We start from the raw sequence: 17,026 nt of genomic DNA on the forward strand, positions 1-17,026 counted from the left end.
ACACCCCTGGGTAGGTGTTAATTACACATTAACATGCACCCTGTTCGGCATTATTGCTTGCATATTATAGGATGAAACTAATGGATCCAAAATAAAACTACCTGATAATTTTAATAGAAGATTTTTTTTGTTAAATTGGTATGCTTAAGAGGTTAAAACTTCAGGTTAAAGTTTTGTATATTGACTTTGTGGTAAAAGAAACACAGAACAATGGACATGTGATTAAAAAACTTCTTTATGAAACAAAACCACAACAGTCAAGTAATCAATCTTGATATAAAACCCAATCTGCCATTCTGCATACTGTTTGTAAGGTGCAGTGCATAATATTTATGGAATTCCTGAGCCCTTCATGATTTGCTACATCCATCCCTATTATGGAAAATGTACATAGGTGCACCTCTGTTCAAGTACCTCATGGTCAGTGCAGCAAGCGAAATACTGCAAAGAAAGTAATCTGCGACACTGGACATCTAACTAGAAGAAACGTGGCAGATGTTAAGAATTAACTTTGCATTTAGTAGTATTTTGTGTACCCTCTCACAGAGACATCCTTCACAGCAGCACCACTGATTCCATGTCCCTTTAATCGACCTCAGGTAGGACAGCAGTAGCAGAAATCCTTGCTTCAAATATGCATTTATTTGATGTTATTTGTATAACTCAATTTCAAAAGAACAGTGGACACTAAGGTAATATAATTCACCATAAATTTGCATAGGCAGCACTCTATCACAGGTCATGAATTAAAAAAATAAATAAATTAAACTCTGTCTAATTGCAGAGTGCCACAACATCGGTACAATACAAAACACCCTTCATGGAACCAAAGAAATGGCAGCATAGACATGTATTATACACTAGATATCTATCTTGCTGAACTACAGTTGTGGTGCCTTAACACTAACTGACCATTTAACATAGACATGGTTAACAGAAACTTACAGCATTTATATCTTTCTTAGCATATTTGTATGCCTTCCCTAAACATGTATAAAGCTCTGAGTTAAAATACTGTGAGGTCTGATACAGACAGGATCATCCTGTTCTAAATATGAAAATACCATGCAAACCTCACTACCATCAGGGAACAGCATGGCTTACTACCTCTGAGCAAAAATAGATAAATACAACTGAAACAAAATTAAACATAACTATATAAGCAGTTTTATCTGTGATTCCTCTCATTCTGCAAGAAGCTTATCTATAAAGTTTCATATCTACTCAGCAAATATACCCAGAGACTGTTATTTAACAAAGTGATATGATGTAGCTGTTGCATGGGATGCATATTTAAATATAATGCTTACCTGGTCCTTTGTATAACAGTGGATGTAATGATAAAAAGCATTTATCATATACAGTCATTCTAAAGCATATATATAGCAATGCATATATCTCTGTACTAGTTTTAACTACCACTCGCCTCTTAAACATCCTTATATATCTTCTGCTGAGTTCTCTAGATGGCTACCTGCAAAAGTGTGTACTATTAATAGTCCACAGTTTTCTGCTGGTCTTCTGTGATATTCTGTGTAGGAGCATATTTATTCCTTGTTCCACACCCATAAAAATATTAAAAACTCATATATTTGTAGCATTGCCACTTACCTGATTTTTTTTTACCCAGGCATGCTGGCTGGAAAACAAGTGTCAGTAATACAGAATTCACTTCTGATACCCCAGTATTGTTTTCTTTTTCACTTCATAGTGATAGAAGGCACAGAGGAGGAGAGACAGACAGTGCAGGTAGAGCAGAGTTTTCACCCTGACAAGCAGCAGACAAAACTGTTAGTGTTAATAATATAAATACAATGCACCAAGGTAACACACAATAGCGTTTAATAAGAATAAAAACAAAAAACAAAAAACAGAGGTGAGCGCTTTCGCAACAAAAGTTGCTTCATCAGACACAGATAAAGTGCATTTCATTGCTTAAATAGGTAAAAAAACAATTATCTCATAAATTAATTATGTCATACACCAAACGTTACTTACAAAGACAGTTACAGGATAAAAATAACAGTTGCAGGGTAAAGATAATAGTGGTATGGATTGTAATAAAATGCATAAAAATACTACATAAAACTTCATAGAAGATATATAAAATACATTTGCATAATAATGTCTACATAGAATGTATTATCTAAGAGATAAAAAATAATGGATGTAAGGAATAATAATAACAATAGCAGTCAATGTTTAAGGCGTCTGGCTTTTAAGAAAGGAATCAAAGAGGTAGTACTATTAAGCCCTGGATATCTTTCTGCATTAAGTTTAAGTATCCATTTCTGTTCATGGCTCTCTGTAGCATTTTCTATGTCTCCACCTCTCAAACTTCTGTGTGTGTGTTGCAAGACAAAAAATTTGAAGAAATGAGAAGAATCTGTGCACATAACATGATTGGCAAGTGCATTTGTTGGCTTAGTGTTTCTGATGTCATGAATATGCTCTAAAATTCTGTCTTTAAGTAGCCTGTTGGTTTTACCAACATAAAAGGCAGGGCATTGCTGACAGAAACAAAAGTAAACGACATCAGTAGTCTTGCAATCTGAATAAGTGCTGGAATATAACTTAAAATGCCTAGTTGGATGGATATATGTGTTTTTGCTATAAATGTATGGGCATGCACTACATGAGCTACATGGAAAAGTACCCTGATGGGTGGAAATACATGTAGTGTTGCGTGGTTCACTATTACAAAGATGCTGTTTACGTGACCTGTTGTTCCTAAAGCTAAAACGTGGAGTATTAGCAATTGTAGCATTAAGATTAGGGACCTCTTAACAGGTGCCAGTGTCTCCTAATAACATCAGTATACTGGTTAATATTGCTAGCAAATTGAAACACAACTCTAAAATCATTACTGGTCGGAATGACATGGTTGTCAGCAGTATCTGGTATGTCTCAGTTGCCAAGCATTAGAGATAGTCTTATCAATATCATCACCTTGATATCCCCTTTCCAGGAAATCAGATTTTAAACTATTAAGTGCAGTCACTGCTTCCTCGTCTTTATCATGTAGTCTTAAAGTCCTAAAGACCTGACCTTTAAGTACATTCTTTGGAATGTGTCTAGCGTGCATGCTGGATTTATGCAAGAGTGTGTTTTTTCTAGTCAGTTTAGAGTAAATAGTACTGTTTAACTGATTTGAGTGAGACCTAGTAATGTGTATATCAAGAAAGGTGATGTCAGTGGCAGAAATATGGTGAGAAAATTTCAAAAAATCAGTGGTAGTATGTAGATATTGTAAACATAAAGTGAAATCCAAGCCATTGCCCTTCCATAACATGAAGACATTGTCTACAAAACGTACGTACCAGAGTACTTGTCCTAGAAAAGGATTTCTGTCGGATAGGATATTAACTTCTTCCCAGCAAACTAAGGCAAGGCTGGCGTAGCTATTGGCACAGGGAGTCCCCATGGCCACGCCAACCTTCTTTAAATAGAACTTTTCTTGGAACATAACAATGTTATTTTCCAAGATAATTTCTAGTAAACTGCATATCAATTGAATTTTGCTATTGTTAAAGCACTTATTAACTGTCAGAAATTCTCTTGTCATTTCAATGCCCCATAAGTTAGGTATGCTGGTAAATAGTGATTCTATGTCCATGGTAGCCAGAACAAAATCCATGTCCACATCAATGCTATCCATTCTATTATGTAATCTTTCTAGGAACATCTTAGTATCCCTTAATATAGTGTGGCAGTTTTCTAAAAGGCCATGTAGGCTACCTTCAACATATATAGAAAAAAACTGTTAGTGTGTTTTGCAGATACATTTATAAAATGAATGTCAGTGCACTGTTTGCCATCACTATGCACAAACATAAAGGGCCCAATGACTGGATTATTCAACAGATGATGCAACCAAGAAAGCCAGTCTTTTATTGGTATAGGGCTATGATTGTGCTAAGCCAATGAGACTGCAGAAAGCAGAGCAGTCATTAATTGCACTGGACAATGGAATGGCTGCTACATTTATGCTTCATATCAGTGTGATCTGCAGGAAGTGGAGCAGTTGAGAAGTTTGATCATGGAGGAGTTTGGACTGGACCTTCTTTCATAGGAAGTGGATATGATAACTTTCTATTATGTGGATATCTTTCTGCCCACTGCTAAATGTTTGCAAAAATATGGTTGTCCTTGTTTCATATTAGCACTAAGCATGCTGGCCAGTGTGCTGCTTCAAGAATAAGATCACTGCTCCAGAATACAAGGTTTAATCCTAGCTTCTAGTCAGTCCAAGTCTTCACCATACCTGCATTGTTTTTTTTTCTAGGTATACTGTTTTGGTTACTCACATAGCCCAAAAAATCATTTGTTCATTGGGGACAATAGCTGGTATATATATATTACATTTGCTCTTGCTCTTGCCTTTGCACAAGGCAGATGAATTAGGCACTTTTCTAATTCCATCATCTACTACGTGGCAATATTAAGTAATGCCAGAAAAATATTCAGCTGGTAATGTACTGCTGTTGCTTTATGGTGAGCTCCTATCACCAGATGATAGCAGCCCATAAAAATGTTATATCATATTCATCCTGGAGAGTTCCTCACCAGTTGATATACTGGGCCATTAAATCTTACTAGATTAACTGCATTCTGACTATGACTTACCTTGCATGATCCTTAGCTGGTTCAGAACATACCAGTTTGGCAGATATTAACTTGGTCTCATATTTCAAATGTTTATTGCCATGTAGACTACTCTATGATACCATATTGTCTCTGTTGTTGTTTGCAGTATATGTTTTGCAACTAGATGAAAAGTGGTATTGATTAGTACATCAATATAAAATAGACAACTTCCAGGTGGGAGGTTGGTCTAATGGGTAAGGTGTTTGCCTTGCAAACACAAGGTGCAGGATTTAATTCTCACATGGGGTAATTGGCTAAGCTTAAAATGTCCCACAAGGGCAGTTAGCCTAGTACTGACCTATGAACTATATCTACTTATCTTATTTACATTTAAGTGTATTGATGTTGTCAATACTGTAAACTCATGTATCACTAAGCAGCTTGACCAGATGCATAATAATGCATTAATGTTGAATACATCATGATCAGAGGCTTTATTTGTGCACTCCACTCTACAGAGATAATGTAACTTCCCAAGCATCTCTTGATAAAAAGACTGAGAATTAAAATTTCTGGCCTGAAAACTGTGCGTGTGTGATCTAAGTGCAATTCTCAAGCATTAACATGTATTGGAAAACACACTGATGTTTAAATGTTTCTTTTCATAATTAATATCATTCAGATCAAGCACCTTATTCTGCAACTTGATCTCCAGGTTTATGTACTTCGATATGCTTCTTGGTTTAAATTTGACAATGCTCTGTCTTGGAATAGAAGGGACGTGATGATAAGTGATCAGCAGTATGGTTTCATGCTGGGAAGGAGCACTACAGATGCAATGTTTGCTCTGAGAGTGTGATGGAGAAGTACAGAGAAGGTCAGAAGGAGTTGCATTGTGTTTTTGTAGACTAAGAGAAAGCATATGACAGGGTGCCTAGAGAGGAGTTGTGGTATTGTATGAGGAAGTCAGGAGTGTCAGAGAAGTATGTAAGAGTGGTACAGGATATGTAAGAGGGTAGTGTGACAGCGGTGAGGTCTTCGGTGGGAGTGACGGATGTATTTAAGGTGGAGGTGGGATTACATCAAGGATCAGCTCTGAGCACTTTCTTATTTTCAATGGTGATGGACAGGTTGACAGACAAGATCAGACAGGAGTCCCTGTGGACTATGATGTTTGCAGATGACATTGTGATCTGTAGTGAGAGTAGAGAACAGGTGGAGGAGACCCTGGAGAGATGGAGATATGCTCTAGAGAGAAGAGGAATGAAGGTTGGCAGGACTAAGACAGAATATATGTGTGTGAATGAGAGAGAGGATAGAGGAATGGTGAGGATGCAAGGAGTAGAGGTGGTGAAGGTGGATGAGTTTAAATACTTGGGATCAATAGTTCAGAGTAATGGTGAGTGTGGAAGAGAGGTGAAGAAGAGAGTACAGGCAGGATGGAGTGGGTGGAGAAGAGTGTCAGGAGTGATTTGTGACAGACGAGTACCAGTAAGAGTGAAAGGGAAGGTCTACAAGAGGGTAGTGAGACCAGCTATGTTATATGGGTTGGAGACAGTGGCATTGACAAAAAGGCAGGAGTTTGAGCTGGATGTGGCAGAGTTAAAGATGTTAAGATTTGCACTGGGTATGCCGAGGGTAGACAGGATTAGGAATACGTATATTAGAGGGTCAGCCCAGGTTGGAAGGTTTGGAGACAAAGCCAGAGAGGCAAGATTACATTGGTTTGGACATGTGCTGCGGAGGGATGCTGAGTATATTGGGAAAAAGATGCTAAGGATGAAGCTACCAGGTAACAGGAAAAGGGGAAGGCCTAAGATAAGGTTTATGGATATGGTGAGAGAGGACATGCAGGTGGTTGGTGTGACAGAGCAAGATGCAGAGGACAGGAAGAAATGGAAACAGATCTGGCGACCCCTAATGGGAACAGCCGAAAGAAAATGATGATCAAGAGGAAATACTGTAAAACTCAGACACATTCTGTCTTAATTTCACTTTTACTTGCTCACTGACGTAGTTTACTGTTTATTGGTGGATTGGCTATATGGAGGAAGTCTTAATATATCTATCCCAACATAATGTAGGAACGCCCTATTTTAGACAAGAGAATCAACTTCATTAACCATATAACTGGCTCAGCTCTGCCTGCAAAGGGCTGCTACAGATTTATAAGATGAGACTAACGTGTTATGGGACACAGCTTCCTACCTTTGTGTCACTCATCTTATGGAATTCTCTTTCTCTTTGTCAAAGATGCTGAAAAATGATTGCAACTTTCAAACTCCATCTAAAAACACATTTTTGACAAAACATTTGTGATAAAATTGAGTTATAAATTCTACTAAGTCTACTTTCAGTGCCACTTCATTTGTCACATATTTGATTTAGTTTTCAGCATAGCTTGATTAATGTTTTTGTCTACAATTATGTTGTTACTTAGCAACAATACAGTATAAACAAATCATTGCTTGACTGAATCCAAAATGATGATAGCTGGCACCTGTTAATAATAACAGAGAAAATGCATGTCAAGGTTACTGTCAAGTGTCATCACATTTATTTAGCAATCTGTTGTTTATTTTAACTGAATGAGGAGACTGGAAGCATTACACTCACAATCATTCTCTTTAATTTTGTCTGTGGCATACTTGTCATCAAGGGATATGGCTAGAACGCTACATTATCTAATGGCTCAAAACTTATTTTGCTGAACTAATTACAAAAACATTGGCTGGGATTCACAGACAAGTGTTGCATAGTTGCACAGTGCTAATATTCAAGGAGGCTGCTACTCAAAACATGCATAATCAGACTTGTATCAGGCATTGATTAGTGCCAGTAATTAGACCAGAAGACAGCATAAATAAGGAGATTTATAGTGCTAGTAGGAAAAGTAGTGTTAAGCTGCCCAATGGCAGAGCAGCTCTGCAGCAGGGCATATGACTGGCATAATGTATTTCAGAAGGAAGGAAGGAAGGTTACTGAAGCTGAATCAGAGTTCATGCATGCAAAGCAGCACCATACAACTATATTGCAGACTCGTCAGACACAAGAAGGGCAGCAGAGCAGCTATTATATAGACAACGGTGGATATGCACATCACAATATCATTCCTGTTGATGAAATAAATGGAGAGGAAATCATGGAACAAGGAAAGAAGGAAAGGGGATAATAGTAAGCAGGGGGATACTGCACCCAATGAAAGGTGGAAGGAAGGGTGATGTCCTTCCTAGAGGGAGACAGAGATTTTTTCAGATATAGAAAGGAAGGCTAGCTGAAGAAAGATGTGAGGGGAGGATGTAGATGGGGTAGTAGAAGAAGGACAGTAGGCACTCAAAAGGAAGGGGAAAAAGTTGACTGACACAGACATACAGAGGCTGGAAAATGACAATTGGGAGCACTTGATAACAAAAAATGAGTGGGGAATAACTCATAACAGAGGGCAAATATCATGATACAGATAGGGTATGGCCTTGCCATGTCTGGATTTCAGGCTAACCCCCGAGGGCAACAACCATAGGCATCACTTGCCTGGGTGGCAAACATTTTGTGCTAGTTACGCTATTGTTGTCCAGATGGGCAGGGTCTGCTGTCTATGCAACTCTGTGGTTCATGCTAGAAGGGAGTCCGTGTTACTGAGGCAAGCATCCAGTTGCCACTGCACCTTACCTGCCACCAGCCTGTGCAACTGATGCTGGGAGACCAGGACAGACCTTTTTGGGCCACTACCTGAAGAATAGCCATCACCTTAGTCTTTTGAGGTGGTCCGAGTGGGCCTCAGTGAGCCCTCTAGGTCACCTCTACCAAGGGACCATTACTCGCATGCTGAGAAGCAGCCCTGTTGGCTATTGGTTATCCAGTAACAGAGTCTTCAACCAGTGTAGACTGAGAAGAGCATAGCCTCACCTAATGCTCCACAACTGGACCCACAGAAGAATAATATAATGGGAAATGTATTACATGCACATGCTAGCAAAACAGTTACAGCTATACAGTGGACTAATACAGACATCATACACACCTCACTGCTGAAAGAGTCTCTCTTGCCTTCTGCAGCAAACAGTCATATTCACTTCAAGCTCCACTGCAACTACAAATAAAGTATGCATGCCTAAGTATGCATATAAAATAAATGAGACAACCAAAGAAATAATACTGGAAAACAAGGCTTACAGAGCATCCCTGGCTGTCACTCCCTAACCCTTACCTCCCGCTTATGAAGCAAATCAGAGTGGTGCCACCTCAGGACACTGTAGTGATGTTGGCACTACTGTCCAGCAAACACCTTCCACAGAAACAGATTATAATGCCCTACCAGGCACTTCTGGAAGTTTCTGTGCAATAAGAACAAGAATCTACTCTTCCTTGCAGATTCTGCTGAAATTCTGCTTTCCACACTGCCTGAAGTAGCCATGGTCACTCAATCAGATGAAATTCAGTAGCAAATGATAGTTTTTGTGCACATGTATGTACATTTGTGGAAGTTGAGTTGCTCAAAGTAGCAGTGCATCATTGCACCACTGCAGCTCCTGAGCAGAGCAGTGCGTAGTCCTAAAAATGCAAATAGTGCTGCAACCTAGGGCTGCAGATGCATGCATGCCACATTCTCAAGCATACTGATCACAAGCCTCATTGTTACTGGAATGTTCATGGCTACCACCGGTATATCTGGTAGTGCAATGTGTTATTGCAGTGATTAAGAAACAGCAGCATTAAGCAACCTTATTGTCATAATTGTTGTACTTATGGCTCTTGTTAGTAACCCCCTCTCAATACTCTACATCTGTGGAACAAAGGAATTTCAGCCGAGATTTTGTACACTTACAGCAGTTGGTTTGGAAGAGAAGTGTGATTTAGCAATCTTGATGCATATGCTTTCTTATTTTCTTATTATTTGGGATGCACAGAAGACATGGGGGCCAGAATAGTATGAACAACAATTTAGAAAGCTTATGGTGAATGATAGGTGACTGTGGTTGGTATTAGACATATCTATACTTGACTGAGTGAAATGATAGATAAGATGCAGCCATCAATTAGAGTACAGGAGGTAAAGATTACAGGTAAACCTTGTTGTGTATTGAGTTCTTCCAAGTGCATCTGAATGACATGTTGGTTTGCCCATGTATGAGCTCATATAAGATTTAAATATTTTAAATAAAATGGTGCCTTGGGAGCACCACAACACTGTGCTGTGTACCTAGTAGGAAGGAAAAGAAGATACCCAGGATTCATCAAGCCGAAATCTCCATGCAGGAACAGTGTAGCTGTTCCTGCATGGAATATGGCCGCCGAGCGATCCAGCAAACAGCTGATCTGATGTGCATGAGCATGCCTACACTGTTCCTGCATAGATATGGCTGCAGAATGCTAATTACCTCATTTGCTGGTGAAAACCATGCAAATGAGGTGAAGTAGTGATTCACCAAGCAGCCAGGTATCCGTGCAAGAACAGTGTTATTTGCAGAAATGTATTTGGTTTCTGAAAATAACAAAACAGAGGCATGACAGTTCTCAAAAAAGCATGTATTATAGTGTTTAGGCATGTCAATGGCCAAATATATGGCCATTGGCATGGAAAAGTGTTTTCTTTTAATAAAAATCAAATTATTTATTTTTGGCCCTATTCAGCCTTTTAAGCATAGGGCAGCGGCGAGCAAATGGGATCGTGACGAAAACATGTAATAACTCAAAAATAAGGGAAATCTGCATTTTGCCATTATAGTCTATGGCATGCAGAATGAAAACAATACCAGGGAACAGTGGTTGTAAAGGGGAAAGGCCCTAAGTAAGCACAGTAACTATGGAATAAGGCAGCGGGGTATGCAAATGAGGGGAAATTTACTGAATCACAAAAGTCTTCTAAGTCCCAAACTGCACCTAACCATGTAGGTGCTCTAGCATGATGGTGTAACTAGGAGGACCATCAGTCATGAAAAGGGGGTGTGTAAGGCATGATGTAAGCACACTGGAGCCCTAAGGTGCAGAGATAAGCTTAGCTAAGCACAGCTAAGCAAGGGGGTGTGTCTGAGGTTGTATTGACTTATTCCATGAATTGAGGAGCATGTTCGCACCCAGGGGAGAGCAATTTCTTACTCCCTAGGATGCATTAAATATTTTATTCCATGCAGGAACAGTGTAGCTGCTCCTGCACAAAATATGACCCCCGAGCGATTCAGCAAACAGCTGATCTAACGTGCACGAGCCTGCCCACACTGTTCCAACACAGAAAGCCATGTGGAATGCTAATTACCTCATTTGCTGGTGAAAAACATGCAAATGAGGTGAATTAGCAATTCAGGAAGCAGGCAGGCATCCGTGCAGGAACAGTGCTAGTTGCAGAAATGTGTTTGGTTACTAACCGAACACATTTCTGCAAATAGCAAAATGGAGGCATGGCAGCTCAAATAAAAGCATGTATTATAAACTTTAATCATGCCAATGGCCAAATATATGGCCATTGGCATGGGAAAGTGTTTAATTTAATAAAAAAATGAAAGTATTTTTTTTTACCTATCTCGGCCGTTTAAGCATAGGGCAGTGGCATGCAAACGGGATTGTGCCGAAAAAAAAAGTAAAAACTCAATTTTAGGGGAAATCTGCATTTTGCCATTATAGTCAATGGCATGCAGAATCAAAACATTACCAGGGAACAGTGATTGTTAAGAGGAAAGGCTCTGGGGTAGTGCAGTAACTATGGACTAAGGCAGTGGGGTATGCAAATGAGGGGAAATTTACTGAATCACAAAATATTCTAAGTCCTCACACTGCACCTAACCATATAGGTGCTAGAACACAAGAGTGTAGGCAGGAGAAGCAGCTATCATGAAAAGGGAGTGTGTCATGCTTGCTGTAAGCACACTGGAACTCCATTGCCTGGGTTTGCTCTTAGCTAAACACAGCTAAGCAAGAGGGTGTGTCTGAGGCTGTAATGTCTTACACCATGAAATGAAGAGCGTGTTCACATCCAGGGAGTGCCATTTCTGCTAAAATGTGTTTACCTTAGCTAAACGGGTGTGCACAGTGCACACTGGGACTTAAAAAAAATGGAAATAGCAGCACTGTTTACATTTAGGCAGCGGGTTTGCATGCCATGCCTTGGGGCTTAAAAGGGGCAGAGATGGGAAGGAGGAAAAGGATAAAAAGGGAAAAACCAAAATACAGCCACTCAAATACAAGTAAAATAGCTGGCAGGTGGAATGTCTCAAAGTCAGCCAATCACACCAGCAGCATCTGCAACACACCACCATAAACTATGCAAACACCTTCCAGTCTGTTTTTTTTTCCACAAACTCTGCACCATAGGTGTACACATACAGGGGAATTTTAACTGACAGAATTAGTAAAAAAATGTTAGAGGTTGCTGTTGCATTGATCTATCAGTATGTGCAAGAGGCAGAGGGTACTGAGGAGGATAATGCTGACAACCAACTCAGACCGAGGAGGAGGAGAAGAATGTTCAGACCCAGGGTAATCTACCAGGGGCTACATGGAGATAGTAGAGTGCTACAAGGTGGACAGGGACATACTTCAGCTACTTGTTGAGCTATGCCAGCCTCACCTCAAACCCAGAGCCAACAGAGGGGAACCCATCCCACTGGATATCAAGGTATGTGTAACCTTAAGAATACTAGCTACAGGTACTTTCCAAATACCAACTGGGGATATCATGGGGGTCTCACAGGCATCTGCGTCCAGGTTGCTCCACCACTTTCTGGATGCCATGCACCCACATGCTGCTGAGCACATTTACTTCCCCAGCACCCATGAGGAGAGGACCAGTATTATGCATCATTTCCACTGTGTAGCAGAATACCCCAAGGTACTGGATGCCATAGACTGCACACACATCCACATCAAAGCACCACCTGGTGACCAGGATAGGGTCTACCTAAACCACAAGGGGTTCCACTCCATCAAGTGGCAGGTCATGTACAATGCCCAGGGCATTATCATGAATGTGTGTGCTGGCAGCCCTGAAAGCTATCACAACTCCCACATCTGGCATTAGTCACAGCTGTACCAGGCATTTTCCAGTGGAGACATCCCATATGGCCATCTGGTGGGGGATGCTGGCGACACACTGGAGCCATGGCGGATGACACCCATCAGAAATGCACACACCCCCACACAAGAATGCCATAATGAGGCACACGCACAAACCAGGATCATTATAGACTGTGGGTTTGGGATGCTCAAGTCACGGTTCCGCTGCCCTTACATATCTAGTGGAGTCTTGTAGTACTCTCCAGCCACATGTGCACACCTGTTCATAGTATGTGCCATGCTACACAATATGATCCTGCAGAAACAGCTGCAGCAGGAACAAAATGGGGAAGGGCCACACAGCCCCCCACCATTGCCAAGGTCTCCACAGTCACAGAGGAGGAACATCCTGAGCCTGCCCCTGTAAGTTGACGGAGGCATGCCCAGTATGCCCTGTCCTTGGCAAAGAGGCAACGCATAGCACATACACTGACACTGTAGGGCCCGAGAGACCAATCTCTCTCTCTCTGACTCACACACACAGTAAAATGGATGCCAAATATCACACCACCTATAGCTTACCATGTATAGCCAGTGGACTGCATGCATCTGACATAGTCAGCCCTCAAGCACCACCCTCACAACTGCCTCAGGCATAAGGTAAGTCAGTCTCCTTAACAATAAATAAATGGAGTAGAATGTTCTGATAGCATATCTAGGGTATTGATGCAAGCATGCAAGGGAATGGGATGGCTTACTGGGAAAGCAGCAGACAACCATCAGCTCCTGTGAGACAGCAGGAAGTGTATTCCCAGTACTGGCCTACCCACACTATGCAGCACCACCCTAGTTGACAAATACCACTGCAGTATATGTGGTGAGGCAAATAACTGGGGGGGGTCATAGGTCACATGCATGGATGTCAAAGTGGGGATCCCATACCCACCCCCAGCCTCACCCAGCAGATCAGCTGTAGACAACTATACAGAAATGTCTGGCAAAGGCTCCCACATGGCGACATCCATGAAATCTCCACCTACAGAATTTTACACAGTGATATAACAGCAGGTCTGGCAGTGGCAGTATGGCTCTGAAAAGTAAGAAGTCTGAAACTACAAATGTTTATGCCAGAACAATCTGACCTGTGGTTGATACTGTTATGCCTGTAGTCTCAAAGTTAGGGCACACCACTATACTAAATGGGACCAAAATGTTAAGCAAATATCAGCACAGTCTCTGCAAATGTGTATTGTGTACAGATGTGTCCAGGGTCTCCTCAACCTGTTCCCTACTCTCACCACAGACCACAAAATCATCTGCAAACAGCACAGTCTAGGGGGACTCCTGTCTGATAAAGTCTGTCAACCTGCCCATTGCCACTGCAAATAAGAAAGGCCTCATAGCTGATCCCTGATGTACTCCCACCTCCACCTTAAACACACCTGTCACTCCTGGTGCAGAACTCACCACTGTCAAACTAGCCTTGAACATATCCTGTAGCATTCTAAAGGATTCCTCCGCCACTCCTGACCACCTCATACAATACCACAACTCCTCTCTAGGCATCCTGTCATATGCTGTCTCTAAGTCCACAAAGACACAATGCAGCTATTTCCGACCTTCTCTGTATGTCCCCAGCAACACTCTCAGAGCAAACATCACATCTGTACTGCTCTTTTCTGGTATGAAACCATGCTGCTGATCAGTAATCCTCTCCTCCCTTCTTAGCCTAGCTTCCACCACCCTTTACCATTACCTCATGCTGTGACTGATCAATGTTATCCCTCTGTAGTTACTACAGCTCTGTACATCACCCTTATTCTCATAATCAGTACCCAAACACATTTTATCCACTCCTCACACATCCTCTCACTTTCCAAGATTACAGTAAACAATCTGGTTAAAAAAAACACTGCCATTTTTCCTAAACACCTCCATGCTTCCACAGGTATGTCATCTGGACCAATAGCATTTCCATTCTTAAACCTCTTCATAGCTATCCTTACTTCCCCCTTGATAATCTGTTGCACGTCCTGATTCACCATACCCACATCATCTAACCTTCTCACACTCTCATTCTCTTCATTCAACAACCCATCAAAGCACTGTTTCCACCTGCTTGACACACTCTCCTCACTTGTGAGTGCACTTCCACCATTATCCTTTATCAGCCTTATCTGCTGCACACCCTTCCAAGCTGCATGCCTCTGTCAAGCCAATTGGTACAGGTCCTATTCTCCATCCTTGGTGTCCAACCTTACCTATAACCCTTCAGATGCCCCATCCTCAGCCTTTGCCACCACTCTCTTTGCCATGCACTCTATCTCCCTATACACCTTTCTACTTTCTTCATCTGTCTGACAATCCCACTTCTCCTTGGCCAACCTCTTTCTCTGTATACTGCCCTGTACTTCCTCATGCTACCACCAGGTCTCCTTGTCCTCCTTGTGCAGATGTCACACCAAGCCCCATTCTACTCATCTCCCTTACTAGCTCAGATGTAGTTACCCAGATATTTGCTAACTCTTAACCTCACAGTTACCCATTCTCAGTAGCCACCATTTGATCCATGGTGCTGCCCTCACAATCCTTCCTCTCTTTATTGATCACTAACATCATCCAATAGACCAACCTTCCATGCTGCCTATCAACACTTTCCCCTGTCACCACTTTACAGTTACCAATCCCCTTCAAACAGGCCTGCCTGCATAGGAGATAATCCACCTGTGTGCATCTTCCTCCACTGTTGTCTATCACCCTATGCCCCTCGCTCTTGTAAAACTACGTATTCACCACATCCATGTCCAACCTCTGTTGCAAACTCCACCACCATCTCACTTTATGCATTTCTTTGCTTAACACCATACCTACCCATCGCTTCTGCATCCCCTCTGTCCCCTTCACCAATATGCCCATTGAAATTTGCCCCAATCACCACTCACACACCCTTGGGTACATTCCTCACCACTTCATCCAACCACACCAAAGTACGTCTGTCTCATCCATCACACACATAATTAGTGGAGCATATGCACTAACAACTGTCATCATTACACCATCAATTCCCAGCCTACTAAACATCACTCTATCCGACACTCTTATCACCTCCACAAACACTCTTGGCATAATGTTCCTTCAGGTTAGCCCCTACACCAGTTCCCCTCCCATACACACCATGATAGAACTATTTGTACCCAACTTCGATACACACAGCTGTACACCCCTGGTCTCTGGAACACACAATATCTCCACCTTTCCTCTATCCAGCATATCAGCTAGCTCTTTCCCCATACTAGTCATACTCACAACATTAACAGTTCCTATACTCACTACCACACACCTAGCCCTTCATCTCTCTGCCTGCCATATGAGCGTCAGACATCCTCCAGGGTATGTCTGTGAAAGCAAAGGCTACTGCATTATCAAATGACATACGTGTGTTACAGCAGTATGAAGAAAGTGTCACTTATTGTGGCCCATAGCCCACCATGTATGTGCATTGTCCTCCAGATGTCCTGCCCTAACAGGTTGACATGACTGACTGAGCAGCAAGACAGTAATTACAATGTGCCATACTGACATAGAACAGAAATGTAGAGAAGGTACTACCTGTGCATGTATGTATGTATCTATGTATGTATGAGCAGGTGTACCTGGCTGCCTCATAACAACTGACATGGGATACAAAACATCAGGTAAATAAGCTGTACATGTTGCAAACATGTGCAACATTAGTTTATGTGCATCCAACAGAGTTACACTTCTACAGCTACTGGTTGTGTTATTGCCCTGACACAGACATGGGTAGTATAATAAGCATGAGTATCACATTGAAATTGTAGAGGTGGCCAACTGTGTTCTGACCCTGTGTCCATGCCTACTACAAACAGATATATTACCACCCACATAGCTGTATGGCCTCAGCAATACCTTACTTGTAAAATCTGTCTCCACCAAAGTAGAGTAAACCTCTTTGCTGGACAGCAGCAATGCACAAAGCACATAATGTGATGATATGTTGGTTGTACAGGACAAAGTAGGAGCAGGCACCAACTGAGTAGCATGTCTACCTTTGTCACAATGAGCATATAAGGTCACAGGTGGATTACTGTAAGGTTAACTATGAGTACAATTTGGATACATCTACTAAGGGCAATCACAAGGCCATCTGCACATGTCTGCAGTCTCAGAGGCACCAACCCAATCCACCCTGTAATGGTAACTTTTAAAGAAAAATTCCTTGTAACTGCTAAAGGTGTGGTTTTGACAGTAAAACCAACATGTAAAATTCCAAACAGCACCAACACAACTAAAGTAAAATATAATTTTTTATTCCACAAGGTTCAAGAACGAAGTTTCAGTTGCCATTGTTCGTGCTGTTTGTAATTTTACACCCTGTAATGGTGGTCAGTCACAGCACATACACACACACACACACACACACACACACACA

Source organism: Protopterus annectens, chromosome 2.part0 (assembly GCF_019279795.1).
Source record: "Protopterus annectens isolate FY-2018-M chromosome 2.part0, PAN1.0, whole genome shotgun sequence".
Lineage (NCBI taxonomy): Eukaryota > Metazoa > Chordata > Ceratodontiformes > Protopteridae > Protopterus > Protopterus annectens.